Genomic DNA, 13,383 nt, shown 5'->3' with positions numbered 1-13,383 from the left:
CGAGTGTTGGCACGGGTACAACACTTGGTTGTGCAGGGACAGCAATGCCGGTTAAAATAACGCGAGGGACGCGCTGGGCCTGGAAGGACGGGCGCGGCCGTTACAACAGCTGGAGCCCGCTACAATCTCCGGGGCCCAGGCCCGGGCAACACCGCCCAACCTGCCGCTTACCGCCAGCCGCTCTGGAAGCCTCCCCCGCTTGGCAATAGCAAGGACCGAGAAAGTCTGTCTACCGCCTCAGACAACGCCTCCGCCACTGTCCCGCGTCCCGCTCCTACCGCCGCCCGCCATCCCCACAGCTCAAACGGCAACGTCACTTGGCAACCAGCGCCCGCTCTCATTGGCTACCGCCAGCAGCAGCAACACTTCCGGGTCCGCTCCGGCCACATGGCTAGCGGGGCGCCGCGGAAAGCGGGGCATTGTCTGGCTGGGCTACGTGCACCCGCCAACCAGCCCTGCTCCTCAGTTCACACACATACATACATCCAACAACTTGTATTTATATAGCGCCTTTAATGTGGTAAAACGCCCCAAGGCGCTTCACAGAAGTATTATTAAGACAATGTTTTTTGACACATCAGGAGTAATTAGGGCAGGTGACCAAAAGCTTGGTCAAAGAGGTAGGTATTGAGGAGCGTCTTAAAGGAGCACAAAATTCTAGGCTGACACTCCAGTGCCAGTGCTGAGGGAGTGCTGCTCTGTCTTTCGGATGAGATGTTAAACCGAGGCTCTCTCAGGTGGACGTAAAAGATCCCATGGCACTATTTCGAAGAAGAGCGGGGGAGTTACCCCCAGTGTCCTGGCCAATATTTATCCCTCAGTCAATATAACAAAAAACAGATTACTGGGTCATTAGCACATTGCTGTTTGTGGGAGCTTGCTGAGCACAAATTGGCTGCCGCGTTTCCTACAACGTTTCCTACATTACAACAGTGACTCCACTTCAGAAGTTCTTCATTGGTTGTAAAGTGCTTTGGGACGTCCTGAGGTCATGAAAGATGCTATATAAATGCTATTCTTCTTCATCTCTGTGTTCCAGCACACTGATTTTTTTTTGATGCAAATGACAGTATTGGGTTACATTTTTGTCAAGAGGCTTTCATAATTTTCAAGGACGGCAGCACTTCCTTAAAACCACAATGAATGTTCCTCAATGAAAGATACACTCATAAATAAAAAAAATGAAAAACAGATATTGGGAATCTGAAATAGAAATAGAAAATAAGGCAGCCCTGAAAGAGAAGCTTATGTTAACCTGGCTCTCATTCAGCTGATTGACCTGCCTTGTATTTCCAGCATTTACTGCTTTTTCATTGCAGTTGTGCTCAGCTACAGCATGAACTTATACGGTGCTTTAATGTAGCAAAACAAACATTTCAAGGCACAGTGCGGGGGTTAACCTGAACAGGAGTAGGGAGAAGAGATTGGGAGCTGACTAAATACACGCCGAACAAGTAAGTTTCATGGGAACTTTGTAGGTGGGAAGCCATATAGCAGGGGTAGAGAATTCCAGGTGTCAGTAAGATGGTTGATGGCTGTACCACTGATGGTAGAGCAGAAGCAAGGAGAACATAAAGCAGACCAGAATAAGAGCAAGAAAGGGAATGGGGCAAATCTATGAAAGGATTTGTAAACAAGGGTGAGGATTGCAAAATCAACGTGCTGGGAGAGGTGGTGGAAGTTAGCCAGGATTAGCGGGGATAATAGATGAGTGGGACAGTACAAGATACTTAGGGCTGAAGGAGGCCATTCTGCCCATCATAATTCATCCAACCAAAAAGACCCTATAGACCCGATTGCTGCATCTAATTGTCCTTAAATGATACCAGGGTTTTTACCTCCACCAGTTTATCTGTAATTCCATTCCAAGTGTTGATCACTCTATGCACGAAAAACTTCCTGATCAGTCCTAAAATTACCTTTTACTACTTTGAGCCTATGTCCCCATGTGTTCCCCCAAAACAGGCACCTGCACAATGACTTTGTTTGTCAGCCAGACACTATCTGTAGATTCTTGTCTTTAAGTATGTAAAATAACTTTTCCACTTGTTAAAATTAGTGGATAGAAAATCATGGACGGAGTGCACAATTTCCTGATATGCACACCCGGTGTGCCCCAGGAGTGCGCTATTAGTGAGTTTGCTGACTTAGACAGTCTTTTAAAAAAACAAAAATTCCCATAAATAATCATTACTCACCCCATGAAGATCTATAAGTTTATCATTTACGTGGATTCCAAATTTTTACATTAAAAATATTGTTAAACCTCAAAAAGGATGAGATTCTTTTAACTGAATACATACAACCAACATAATAAAATCTATTCTGTATAAACAATCTGTTTTCTTTCTAACCAGCAACATGCTGTTAAAAAAGCATACGGGACCCTTGGCTTTTTAAATAGAGGCATAGAGTACAAAAGCAAGGAATTTATGGTAAACCTTTATAGATCACTGGTTAGATCTCAGCTAGAGTACTGTGTCCAGTTCTGGGCACCGCACTTTAGGAAGGATGTCAAGGCCTTAGAGAGGGTGCAGAGGAGATTTACCAGAATGGTACCAGGGATGAGGTAATTCAGTTATGTGGAGAAACGAAAGAAGCTGGGATTGTTCTCCTTGACTCATGTGACTGTCAATCAACTGAACACAAGAGCTTTATGTCAATCCTAACTGCAGTACTTAACATTCACCACAGGGCAGCACTGTAGCAATGCATTTCCCAGAGAATTTGAGCCAGTTTACTTAAGGTAAGTAAAGGTCATTTCATTATACTGACTTCGGTGTCCAAAGAAATCATGTTTGCGCGTTCCCTTCACTCTTATTTTGCCATGTATCGTCAACTCGTACCAGATTTCAGAAGAGCAAACTGCACTTAAATGGCAGACGATTTGGAACGGGTAAATTGCCCAACCCTACTGGGTGGTGATGAGACGGATGTAGCATACAAATGGAAAGTTTTTAAGAACAAGATAAAAAATGTGGAAAACAAATATGTACCTAAAGTCAAAAGAAGGGATTGTGGTAAGAAAAAGCCATGGTGGCTGACTGGTTATATAAAAAGACAAATAAGATGTAAACATAAATGTTTCTATAAATTAAAGACATCTAACACTCAACTAAACAGAGTTGAGTCTAAGGAACAGCTAAAGAAAACAAAGACTGCTATTAGATCAGCTAAAAGGTGAATGGAAAAGAGGATCGTAGACAATTGTGGAAGTAATGGGAAAAGCTTTTTCAGTTATGTGAAGAGTCAGAGAACTGTCAAAGTTTGTATTGGCCCATTGAAGTGTGTTCAAGGACAGGTTGCAAAGGACTCACTGGGTAGCGTGAAAATATTAGATGGGTACTTTGCATCGGTCTTCACTTTTGAAAATAATGCTCGACTATTAGAATTCAATGATTTTAATAATAAAACTAGTAATATTAAAATTGATGAACATATTGTTTTAGATATTATTAAGAACTTGAAATTAGCAAGAGCAGCTGGGCCAGATGATATCCACCTAAGGGTCCTCAGGAAGATGGGTCATGTGCTGTACGAGCACTCTGGGATGGAGGGAGGCTAAAGTAGTCCCCATCTTTAAAAAATGTGATAAGATGGGCCTGGGTAACTATAGGCCCATTAGTTTGACATCAGTAATAGGAAAGATGCTTGAGGAAATCATTAGGGATGTAATATATGATTGCTTGGATAGAGAGGGACATATTAGGGACACTCAACATGGCTTCATAAAAAGGAGGTAATGTCTTACAAATCTGAAGATGGTAGATGAGGGAAGCCCAGTAGACATTGTCCACTTGGACTTACAAAAAGCTTTTGATAAGGTACCGCAAAAGAGGCTTCTCTACAAGATTGAACCCACTGGTATTAGTGGTAATATATTGAGCTGGATTGGGAACAGACTGGAAAGATGTGGGCAAAAAGTAGTTATAGATAGATATGGATCTGTTTGGAGACCGGTCACCAGTGGTGTCCTGCAGGGATTGGTGTTAGGACCGTTGTTCTTTACTATTTTTATTAATGATCTAGATGGAGGTGTTGGGGGCACAATCTACAAATTTGCAGATGATACTAAGATCTGTGCGAGTGTTAGGACTGTAGATGATGCTCGGCTGCTTCTGGCGGATTTTAATATGTTGGAAGATTATGCTCATGACTGGCCAATGATGTTCAATTTGGAAAAGTGCAGTGTTATGCATGTGGGCAGTGCGAATGCTCAACGTACATACACCCTGCAGGGAAAAGCATTAAAGAAGGTGGAGAAAGAAAGCTATCTGGGCATTCTAGTGCATACATCTCTAAAGGTACATGAGCAATGCCATAAAGTGATAGCTAGAGCAAATAGGGTGCTGGGATGTATCCACAGGACAATTGATTATAAGACAAGGCAGACTATTTTGTCCTTCTACAAGACCTTGGTCAGGCCTCACTTGGAATACTGTGACCAGTTTTGGTCTCATCACATGAGAGGCTTTGGAAAGGGTGTAGAGGAGGGCCACTAGACTAATTCCCAATATAAAGCATCTTAGTTATCAAGATAGGCTAAAAGAGTTGGGACGCTACACGTTAAAGAAGCGTAGACTTAAGTGTGGTCTGGTTGAGGTTTATAAGATGATGAAGGGAATAGATTGTGTTCCAGTTGACCGTTTGTTCCAATTAAATAGATTAGGGAGAACCAGAGGTCACAATTTTAAGTTGTATAAGGCCAGATCTAAGTTAGATGTCAGGAGGTGGTTAATTTCCCAGAGAATAATGGACCTCTGGGACAGGCTGCCGGCTTATGCGGTGGATGCTGATTCGCTGAATTCCTTCAAGCAACAGCTGGACTGTTTCTGGTTGGGACAGACATCACCTCTTACTAAAGGTAGGTATGGTGTGGACTAGTTTTGATAACCTAGATGGGTCAATTTAATTCTGGAATTAAATGTTAATCTCAGTAATGGCGACCATGATACCATTGTCGATTGTTGCAAAAACCCATCTGGTTCACTAATGTCCTTTAGGGAAGGAAATCTGCCGTCCTTACCTGGTCTGGCCTACATGTGACTCCAGACCCACAGCAATGTGGTTGACTCTTAATGCCCTCTGAAATGGCCTAGCAAGCCACTCAGTTGTAAACAACCGCTACGAAAAACAATAAGAATAAAACCGGACGGACCACCCGGCATCGACCTCGGCACCGGAAACGACAACGACAATGGCAAACCCAGCCCTGTCGACCCTGCAAAGTCCTCCTTACCAACATCTGGGGGCTTGTGCCAAAATTGGGAGCGCTGTCCCACAGACTAGTCAAGCAACAGCCTGACATAGCCATAATTACCGAATCATACCTTACAACCAATGTCCCAGACACCACCATCACCATCCCTGGGTATGTCCTGTCCCACCGGCAGGACAGACCCACCAGAGGTGGTGGCACCGTGGTATACAGTCGGGAGGGAGTAGCCCTGGGAGTCCTCAACATTGACTCAGGACCCCATGAGGTCTCATGGCATCAAGTCAAACATGGGCAAGGAAACCTCCTGCTAATTACCACCTACCACCCTCCCTCAGCTGATGAATCAGTACTCCTTCATGTTGAACACCAATTCAAAGAAGCACTGAGAGTAGCAAGGGCATAAAATGTCCTCTGGGTGGGGGACTTCAATGTCCATCACCAAGAGTGGCTCGGTAGCACCACAACTGACCGAGCTGGCCGAGTCCTAAAGGACATAACTGCCAGACTGGGTCTGCGACAGGTGGTGAGGGAACCAACAAGAGGGAAAAACCTACTTGATCTCGTCCTCACCAATCTACCTGTTGCAGATGCATCTGTCTGTAGTGTATGTGCCTTTAAGTCAGAACTACTTTTACAGCTCCTGTATACTGTAGTACCGGCAGTGACCACACCAGTATATAAGCTTTGCGCATGCCTCTGTACCCCCTGTCTTGAGACTACCCTCCTCCAGTAAAGACCTGTTTATTGTTGATGTACCGCATCCGTGTGATTATTTAATAACAGCATATCCACTGAACCACGGATCCAACAGTGGCGACGAGTGTCGATTCGAATCTACCTGCAACATAAAAAAAAAGTCGAGGCCAGGAACACGGGCGTCGACCACGAGCAACCGCCCAGCAGTCAGGCAGAGATTGAACTTCGCAGGGGAGGCTGTGGAGAGCCGGGCTTGGTTCCCCAGCCACGACGAGCATCAAGAGACCGACGACAGGTCCAGCGCAGACCCTTCCCGAGCAGCGGCGGCTGGAGCCGACCGACGGCGGAGAGAAAGCCGAGCAGCGTCGACGGGGTAAGACAGAGGGTGAAGAGCGCAGGGCGCAGCCGGGGGTTGAACACCGAGCGGCGTCGAGAAAAAGAAAACAAACCGGAGAGAGAAGAGGGTAAAGAAACAGCCGGGTTCTAGACTGAGCGGCGTCAAAAAAATATATAAAAAGACGAACGCGCAGAGCACAGCCAGGGCTCACGGGCTGAACAGGGTCCGCGGGGCAAAGAAAGGGTAGCGCGGGATACGCCATTGAGCCGCGGAGAAGAAGGAAGAGCGCAGGAGATGCCATTTTTAGAAGCTGCAGCGGAGAAGAAGGGCGAGCACGGGAAGGAAGGAAAGCGCGGGAGACGCCATTTTGTGCCAGCGGAGAAGAAGGGGAAGTGCGGGAGGCGTCATTTTTGACAGTTAACTTACACCCAAGGATGCCAAAGAGTGGCAGTATCTCTACGTTCGACAATGAAGTCGAAGATTGGGCGACATATGTGGAACGTATTGAGGTGTACTGTAGGGCGAATGAAGTGCCAGATGCTAATAAAGCACTGGTTCTGTTAAATTCCATGGGTGCAAAAACTTATGGGTTACTGTGAAATCTAACAACCCCAGAGAAGCCAGTAAACAAGAATTTTGAAAGCATAGTAGAAATTCTACAGGACCACTTAAACCCCACACTGCTGCTGATAGCAGAATGATTTAAGTTCCATAAAAGGAACCAACACAAAGACGAAAGCAATGCTGAGTACCTAACGGAACTGCGTAAGCTATCGAAACACTGCCAGTTTGGAGCGGGACTAGCAGATACGTTAAGGGACAAGTTTGTGTGTGGGCTACAAAGTGAAGGAACCCAGAAACAGCTTCTATCAGAAAAGGACCTTACGCTGGACAAAGCTTTCAGTATGGCAGTATCACACGAAGCAGCCGCAAGGGGCGCTGCAGAGGTACAACGGAGACTGCAAGAATATGGCACCAATGAAATGTCCTATGGAACAGGGAAGTGCTATCGCTGCAGCAGAACAACACATGACCAGAAAGATGGTTGGTTCAAGGACCAAGTGTGCAGACAGTGTGGGAAAGCAGGACACATAGCAAGAGTCTGCAGGTCTGGGAAGAAAACCAACAGTACGAAATCTCCACAGGAGAAGTACAAAAAGGTACACCAGGTGATGGACAGTGGTTCAGACGAACAGAAAAGTGACACAGACTCCGGAAGCAAGGAGCTGGGTTGTCTGAAACTACATAAGGTAACAGAAATGGAGGATCACCAGACTATCTGGGTTACACTCAAGATAGACGGAGTCCAAGTGAAAATGGAATTGGACACAGGGTCAGCTCTAACAGTCATAAATCAAAGAGACTACAAGCGGCTATTTTCACACGTACCCTTGACAGCTACAGAGATTGTCTTGAAGACGTATACGGGGCAAAAAGTCTACCCCAAAGGAAAAATAAGGGTGAAAGTGACATATAAAGGCCAGGAAATACCTAAAATGGATATATATGTATTGCCAGATGGAGGACCACCACTGCTAGGACGTGAATGGATCCGGAAGATACAATTAGATTGGCATTCCATACAGGCACTGAAGGTTGAGGCCAAAAAGGATGACTACGTCACACCTGGATGACTGTCAAAAATGCTAACTGACGCAAAAGAAGTGTTCCAGGAGGGACTAGGAACACTAAAAGGAATAACAGCAACGATTAGAATAGAGGAAAATGCAAGCCCAAAGCTTCTGAAGGCCAGACTAGTGCCTTATGTGATCAGACCAGCTGTTGAAGCAGAGCTGAAACGGTTGGAACGTTCAGGAGTACTGTCCAAAGTGGACTGGGGCGAGTGGGCTACACCCATCGTTCCTGTAATGAAGAGGTCGTTGAGTAATACGCCTGGGGAACCAAAGAAGGTCCGCATCTGTGGGGATTTTAAGGTGACAGTGGACCCAGTCCTTCACACGGTACAATATCCGCTTCCACAAATTGAGGATATTTTTGCCTCGCTATCTGGAGGTAAACGCTTCACCAAAATTGATCTAGCCCAAGCGTACTTGCAAATGGAGGTAGAACAAGCTTCGAAACAATACCTTACGATCAACACTCATAAAGGTCTCTATCAATACAACCGGCTGGTGTTTGGAGTAGCCTCGGCTCCGGCTATCTGGCAAAGGGCAATGGATCAAGTCCTGCAAGGGATTCCAGGGACCCAGTGTTATTTGGACGACATCTTGGTCACGGGCGAAAATGACGGTGATCACCTCGCCAACTTGGAGAAGGTGCTCACCAGATTAAAGGAGTATGGGCTACGAGCTAATCGCCACAAGTGCGAGTTTTTCCAGAAACAGATCTCGTATTGTGGCCACGTCATCGATGAAGAGGGGTTACATAAGTCCCCTGAAAAGATTGAGGCAGTAGTCAAGGCTCCAGCACCGGAAAATGTGTCACAACTGAGGTCGTTCCTCGAGCTGGTAAACTACTACCACAAGTTCTTACCAAATTTGTCTATGGTATTACACCCACTGAACACCCTACTGCAAACAAGGGTACCATGGAAGTGGGTTGACGAACATAGACGAGCTTTCCAGAAGTGTAAAGAATTGATCACATCAAAAGAGGTGTTGGCCCATTTCAACCCTGCACTACCAATTCGTTTGGCATGTGATGCATCACCCTATGGTATTGGAGCGGTGCTGTCGCACAAATTCCCAGACGGGTTGGAGAGGCCAGTAGCCTTTGCGTCTCGGTCACTAACCTCAGCCGAGCGCAACTACGCCCAGATTGACAGGGAGGCCCTCAGCCTAGTATGGGGAGTAAAAAAATTCAACCACTATCTGCATGGGCAGAAGTTCACCTTGCTGACTGACCACCAACCACTTGTCTCCATCTTTAATCCTAAGAAGGGCGTTCCAGTGATGACTGCACAGCGGTTACAAAGATGGTCCCTGTTTCTAGGGGCGAATCAATATGAAATAGAATATAAAGGCACAAAACAGCATGGGAACGCTGATGGGCTATCGCGCCTGCCACTGCCTACTGTGGAGGAAGCACCAGCAGTGGACCCTATCGAAATATTTTATTCGTCAATAATTGAACGATTGCCAGTAACAAACGCGGATATAGAGAAGGAGACCCGCAATGATCCGAAGGTGTCGCGGGTATATGAATTGACGGTGAGGGGATGGCCAACACATGGCGACTCACTGTTGCCAGCATTCTCATCCAGAAGAGAACAGCTGTCAGTATGCCAGGGGACAGTGATGTGTGGATCCAGAGTGGTGATTCCACCCAAGTTAAGGGAGAGAGTGCTAAATGAGCTACATGAAGGTCATCTGGGGGAGTGAAAATGAAAAGCCTTGCTAGGGCTTATGTGTGGTGGCCGGGAATCGATCAACAAATCGAGGACCTAACTAAGAGCTGCTTAGGATGTCAGAAGGTCCAAAATGCACCACCACATGCCCCTCTACCCCATGGGAGTGGCCCTCCTCTCCATGGCAACGGGTGCATATTGATTTCGCTGGTCCATTCATGGACTCAATGTTCTTAATAGCAGTGGATGCTCATTCAAAGTGGCCTGAGGTGATAAAAATGTCTTCAACCACTACAGAGAAAATGATTGCAGTCCTACAGACCATATTTGCCAGAAACGGGTTGCCAGAGCAGATTTGCTCTGATAATGGACCACAGTTTGTGTCCGACGAGTTCCAAAAATTTATGAGAAGGAATGATACGGGGCATTACACATCCGCCCCGTATCATCCAGCCACAAATGGATTGGCTGAGAGGTTCGTACAAACCTTTAAGAAGGCGATAAAGGCCATGTGCGACGATGAAATTCCACTACAGCATAAGATGGACAATTTCTTATTAGCTTACCGAAACGTGACACATGCAGTTCTCAACCAGACCCCGGCCATGATGTTCTTTAACCGAAGGTTGAGATCTCGTCTGGACTTGCTCAGACCAAATGTGCGAAGAAATGTTGAGGACAAACAATTCCAGCACATCAATGAGAAGACGACAAGGAGCTTCAATGTAGGACAACCAGTCTTGGCTCGTGACTATTGAACAGAGAAATGGCAACCCGGAACGATATGTACAAGGCAGGGCCCATTAATGTACACAGTGGATGTCGGGGAGAACATTGTGAGACGCCACGTCGATCAGATCTTAGCGTCACAGGAACGCGTCAACCCCATGTCTCGAGTACCTGGGGATGAACCCGACATACCGGTAGCATCTACTTCAGACCCAGTAGCAGTGGAACCTGATGAACTACCCGATGAAAAGGGGTCAGAATCGCCTCTGCACCAAGAACAAGAACCTCCGGAAAGGCGCTATCCCGAAAAGGTCAGGAAGCCGCCCCAAAGACTGAATATATAAATGGACTTTTGTTGTTTAATGTACATGTTGAAATGTTAATTGTTATTTGAATATTAGGGGTACTGCTAATCTAAAAGGGGAGGAATTGTAGTGTATGTGCCTTTAAGTCAGAACTACTTTTACAGCTCCTGTATACTGTAGTACCGGCAGTGACCACACCGGTATATAAGCTTTGCGCATGCCTCTGTACCCACTGTCTTGAGACTACCCTCCTCCAGTAAAGACCTGTTTATTGTTGATGTACCGCATCCGTGTGATTATTTAATAACAGCATATCCACTGAACCATGGATCCAACACTGTCCATGACAGCATTGGTGGAAGTGACCACCGCACAGTCCTTGTGGAGACGAAGTCCCGTCATCATGTTGAGGATACCCTCCACCGTGTTGTGTGGCACTACCACCATGCTAAATGGGACAGATTTCGAACAGATCTGGCAACTCAAAACTGGGCATCCATGAGGCGCTGTGGGTCATCAGCAGCAGCAGAATTGTATTCAACCACAATCTGTAACCTCATCGCCCGGCATATCTCTCACTCTACCATTACCATCAAGCCGGGAGATCAACCCTGGTTTAACGAAGAGTGCAGGAGAGCATGCCGGGAACAGCACCAGGCATACCAAAAAATGAGGTGTCAACCTGGTGAGGCTACAACACAGGACTACTTGCATGCCAAACAACGGAAGCAACATGCGATAGACAGAGCTAAGTGATCTCACAACCATCGGATCAAATCAAAGCTCTGCAGTCCTGCCACATCCAGTCGTGAGTGGTGGTGGACAATTAAACAGTTAACAGGAGGAGGAGGCTCCAAAAATATCCCCATCCTCAATGATGGTGGAGCCCAGCACGTGAGTGCAAAAGACAAGGCTGAAGCATTTGCAACTATCTTCAGCCAGAAGTGCCGAGTGGATGATCCATCTCGGCCTCCTCCTGAGGTCCCCAGCATCACAGATGCCAGTCTTCAGCCCATTCAATTCACTCCACGTGATGTCAAGAAATGACTGAAGACACTGGATACTGCAAAGGCTATGGGCCCTGACTATTGAATCCGTTGATTCTTAAGGTATGATGTTTTCCAATAACTAGACGGAGGCTGTAAATTAACAATCAACAGGTGTTTACTGGAGGAGGGTAGTCTAAAGACTAACAGTACAGAGGCATGCTCAAGGCTTATATACAGGTGTGGTCACTGCCGGTACTACAGTATACAGGAGCAGTAAAAGTAGTTCTCTCTTAAAGGTACATACACTACAATTCCTCCCCTTTTAGATTAACAGTACCCATAACATTCAAATAACAGTTAACACTTTAACATGCACATTAAACTGAAATAGTCCATTTATAGATTCAGTCTTTGGGGCGGCTTCCTGATCCTTTCTGGATAGCGCCTTTCCTGAGGTTCTTGTTCTTGGTGCGGAGGCGATTCTGGCTCCCTTTCGTCGGTTAGTTCATCAGTTTCCGCTGCTACTGTTTCTGGGGTAGATGCTACCGGTATGTCGGGTTCAACCCCAGGTACGCGAGACATGGGGTTGACTCGTTCCTGTGACGCTAGGATCTGGTCGACGTGGCGTCTCACAATGTTCTCCCCGACATCCACTGTGTACATTAGTGGCCCCTGCCGTGTGCATATCGTTCCGGGTTGCCATTTCTCTGTTCGGTAGTCGCGGGCCAAGACTGGTTGTCCTACATTGAAGCTCCTTGTCGGCTTCTCATTAATGTGCTGGAATTGCTTATCCTCAACATTCCTTCGCACATTTGGTCTGAGCAAATCCAGACGAGATTTCAACCTTCAGTTAAAGAACATCACGGCCGGGGTCTGGTTGGTAACTGCATGTGTCGCATTTCTGTAGGCTAACAGGAAATTGTCCACCTTGTGCTGTAGTGGAATTTCATCATCGCACATGGCCCTTATCGCCTTTTAAAAGGTTTGTACGAACCTCTCAGCCAATCCATTTGTGGCTGGATGATACGGGGCGGATGTGTAATGCTGTACCCCATTCCTTCTCATAAATTTTCGAAACTCTTCGGACACAAACTGTGGTCCGTTATCAGAGCAAATCTGCTCTGGCAAGCCGTTCCTGGCAAATATGGTCCATAGGACTGCAATCGTTTTCTCTGTAGTGGTGGAGGACATTTTGATCACCTCAGGCCATTTTGAGTGCGCATCCACTGCTATTAAGAACATTGAGTCCATGAATGGACCAGCAAAATCAATATGCACCCATTGCCATGGAGAGGAGGGCCACTCCCATGGGTGTAGAGGGGCATGTGGTGGTGCATTTTGGACCTTCTGGCATCCTGAGCAGCTCTTTGTTAGGTCCTCGATTTGTTGATCGATCCCCAGCCACCACACATAAGCCCTGGCAAGGCTTTTCATTTTCACCCCTCCCAGATGGCCTTCGTGAAGCTCATTGAGCACTCTCTCCCTTAACTTGGGTGGAATTACCACTCGGGATCCACACATCACTGTCCCCTGGCATACTGACAGCTGTTCTCTTCTGGATGAGAATGCTGGCAACAGTGAGTCGCCATGTGTTGGCCATCCCTTCACCATCAAATCATATACCCGAGACAGTGTCGGATCATTGCGGGTCTCCTTCTCTATATCCGCGTTAGTTACTGGCAATCGTTCAATTATTGATGAATAAAATATCTCGATAGGGTCCACTGCTGGTGCTTCCTCCACAGTAGGCAGTGGCAGGCGTGATAGCCCATCAGTGTTTCCATGCTGTTTCGTGCCCTTAT

General features: G+C 46.5%; 1 protein-coding gene across 1 annotated transcript in view; it reads right to left on the bottom strand.

The window, feature by feature from the left end:
* LOC147110650 (centriolar coiled-coil protein of 110 kDa-like) overlaps positions 1 to 366 on the bottom strand; it is a 55,293-nt gene extending 54,927 nt beyond the window's left edge. Inside the window, 1 exon segment of the mRNA XM_086000831.1 lies at positions 172 to 366. The gene's annotated coding sequence lies outside the window, so the exon portion shown is untranslated.
* Positions 367 to 13,383: the final 13,017 nt, after the last annotated feature.

The sequence above is a fragment of the Somniosus microcephalus genome, chromosome 11 (assembly GCF_052327205.1).
Source record: "Somniosus microcephalus isolate GS21.2 chromosome 11, FLI_Smic_1.0, whole genome shotgun sequence".
Taxonomy (NCBI): domain Eukaryota; kingdom Metazoa; phylum Chordata; class Chondrichthyes; order Squaliformes; family Somniosidae; genus Somniosus; species Somniosus microcephalus.
This window is presented reverse-complemented; position numbering and strand designations above follow the sequence as displayed.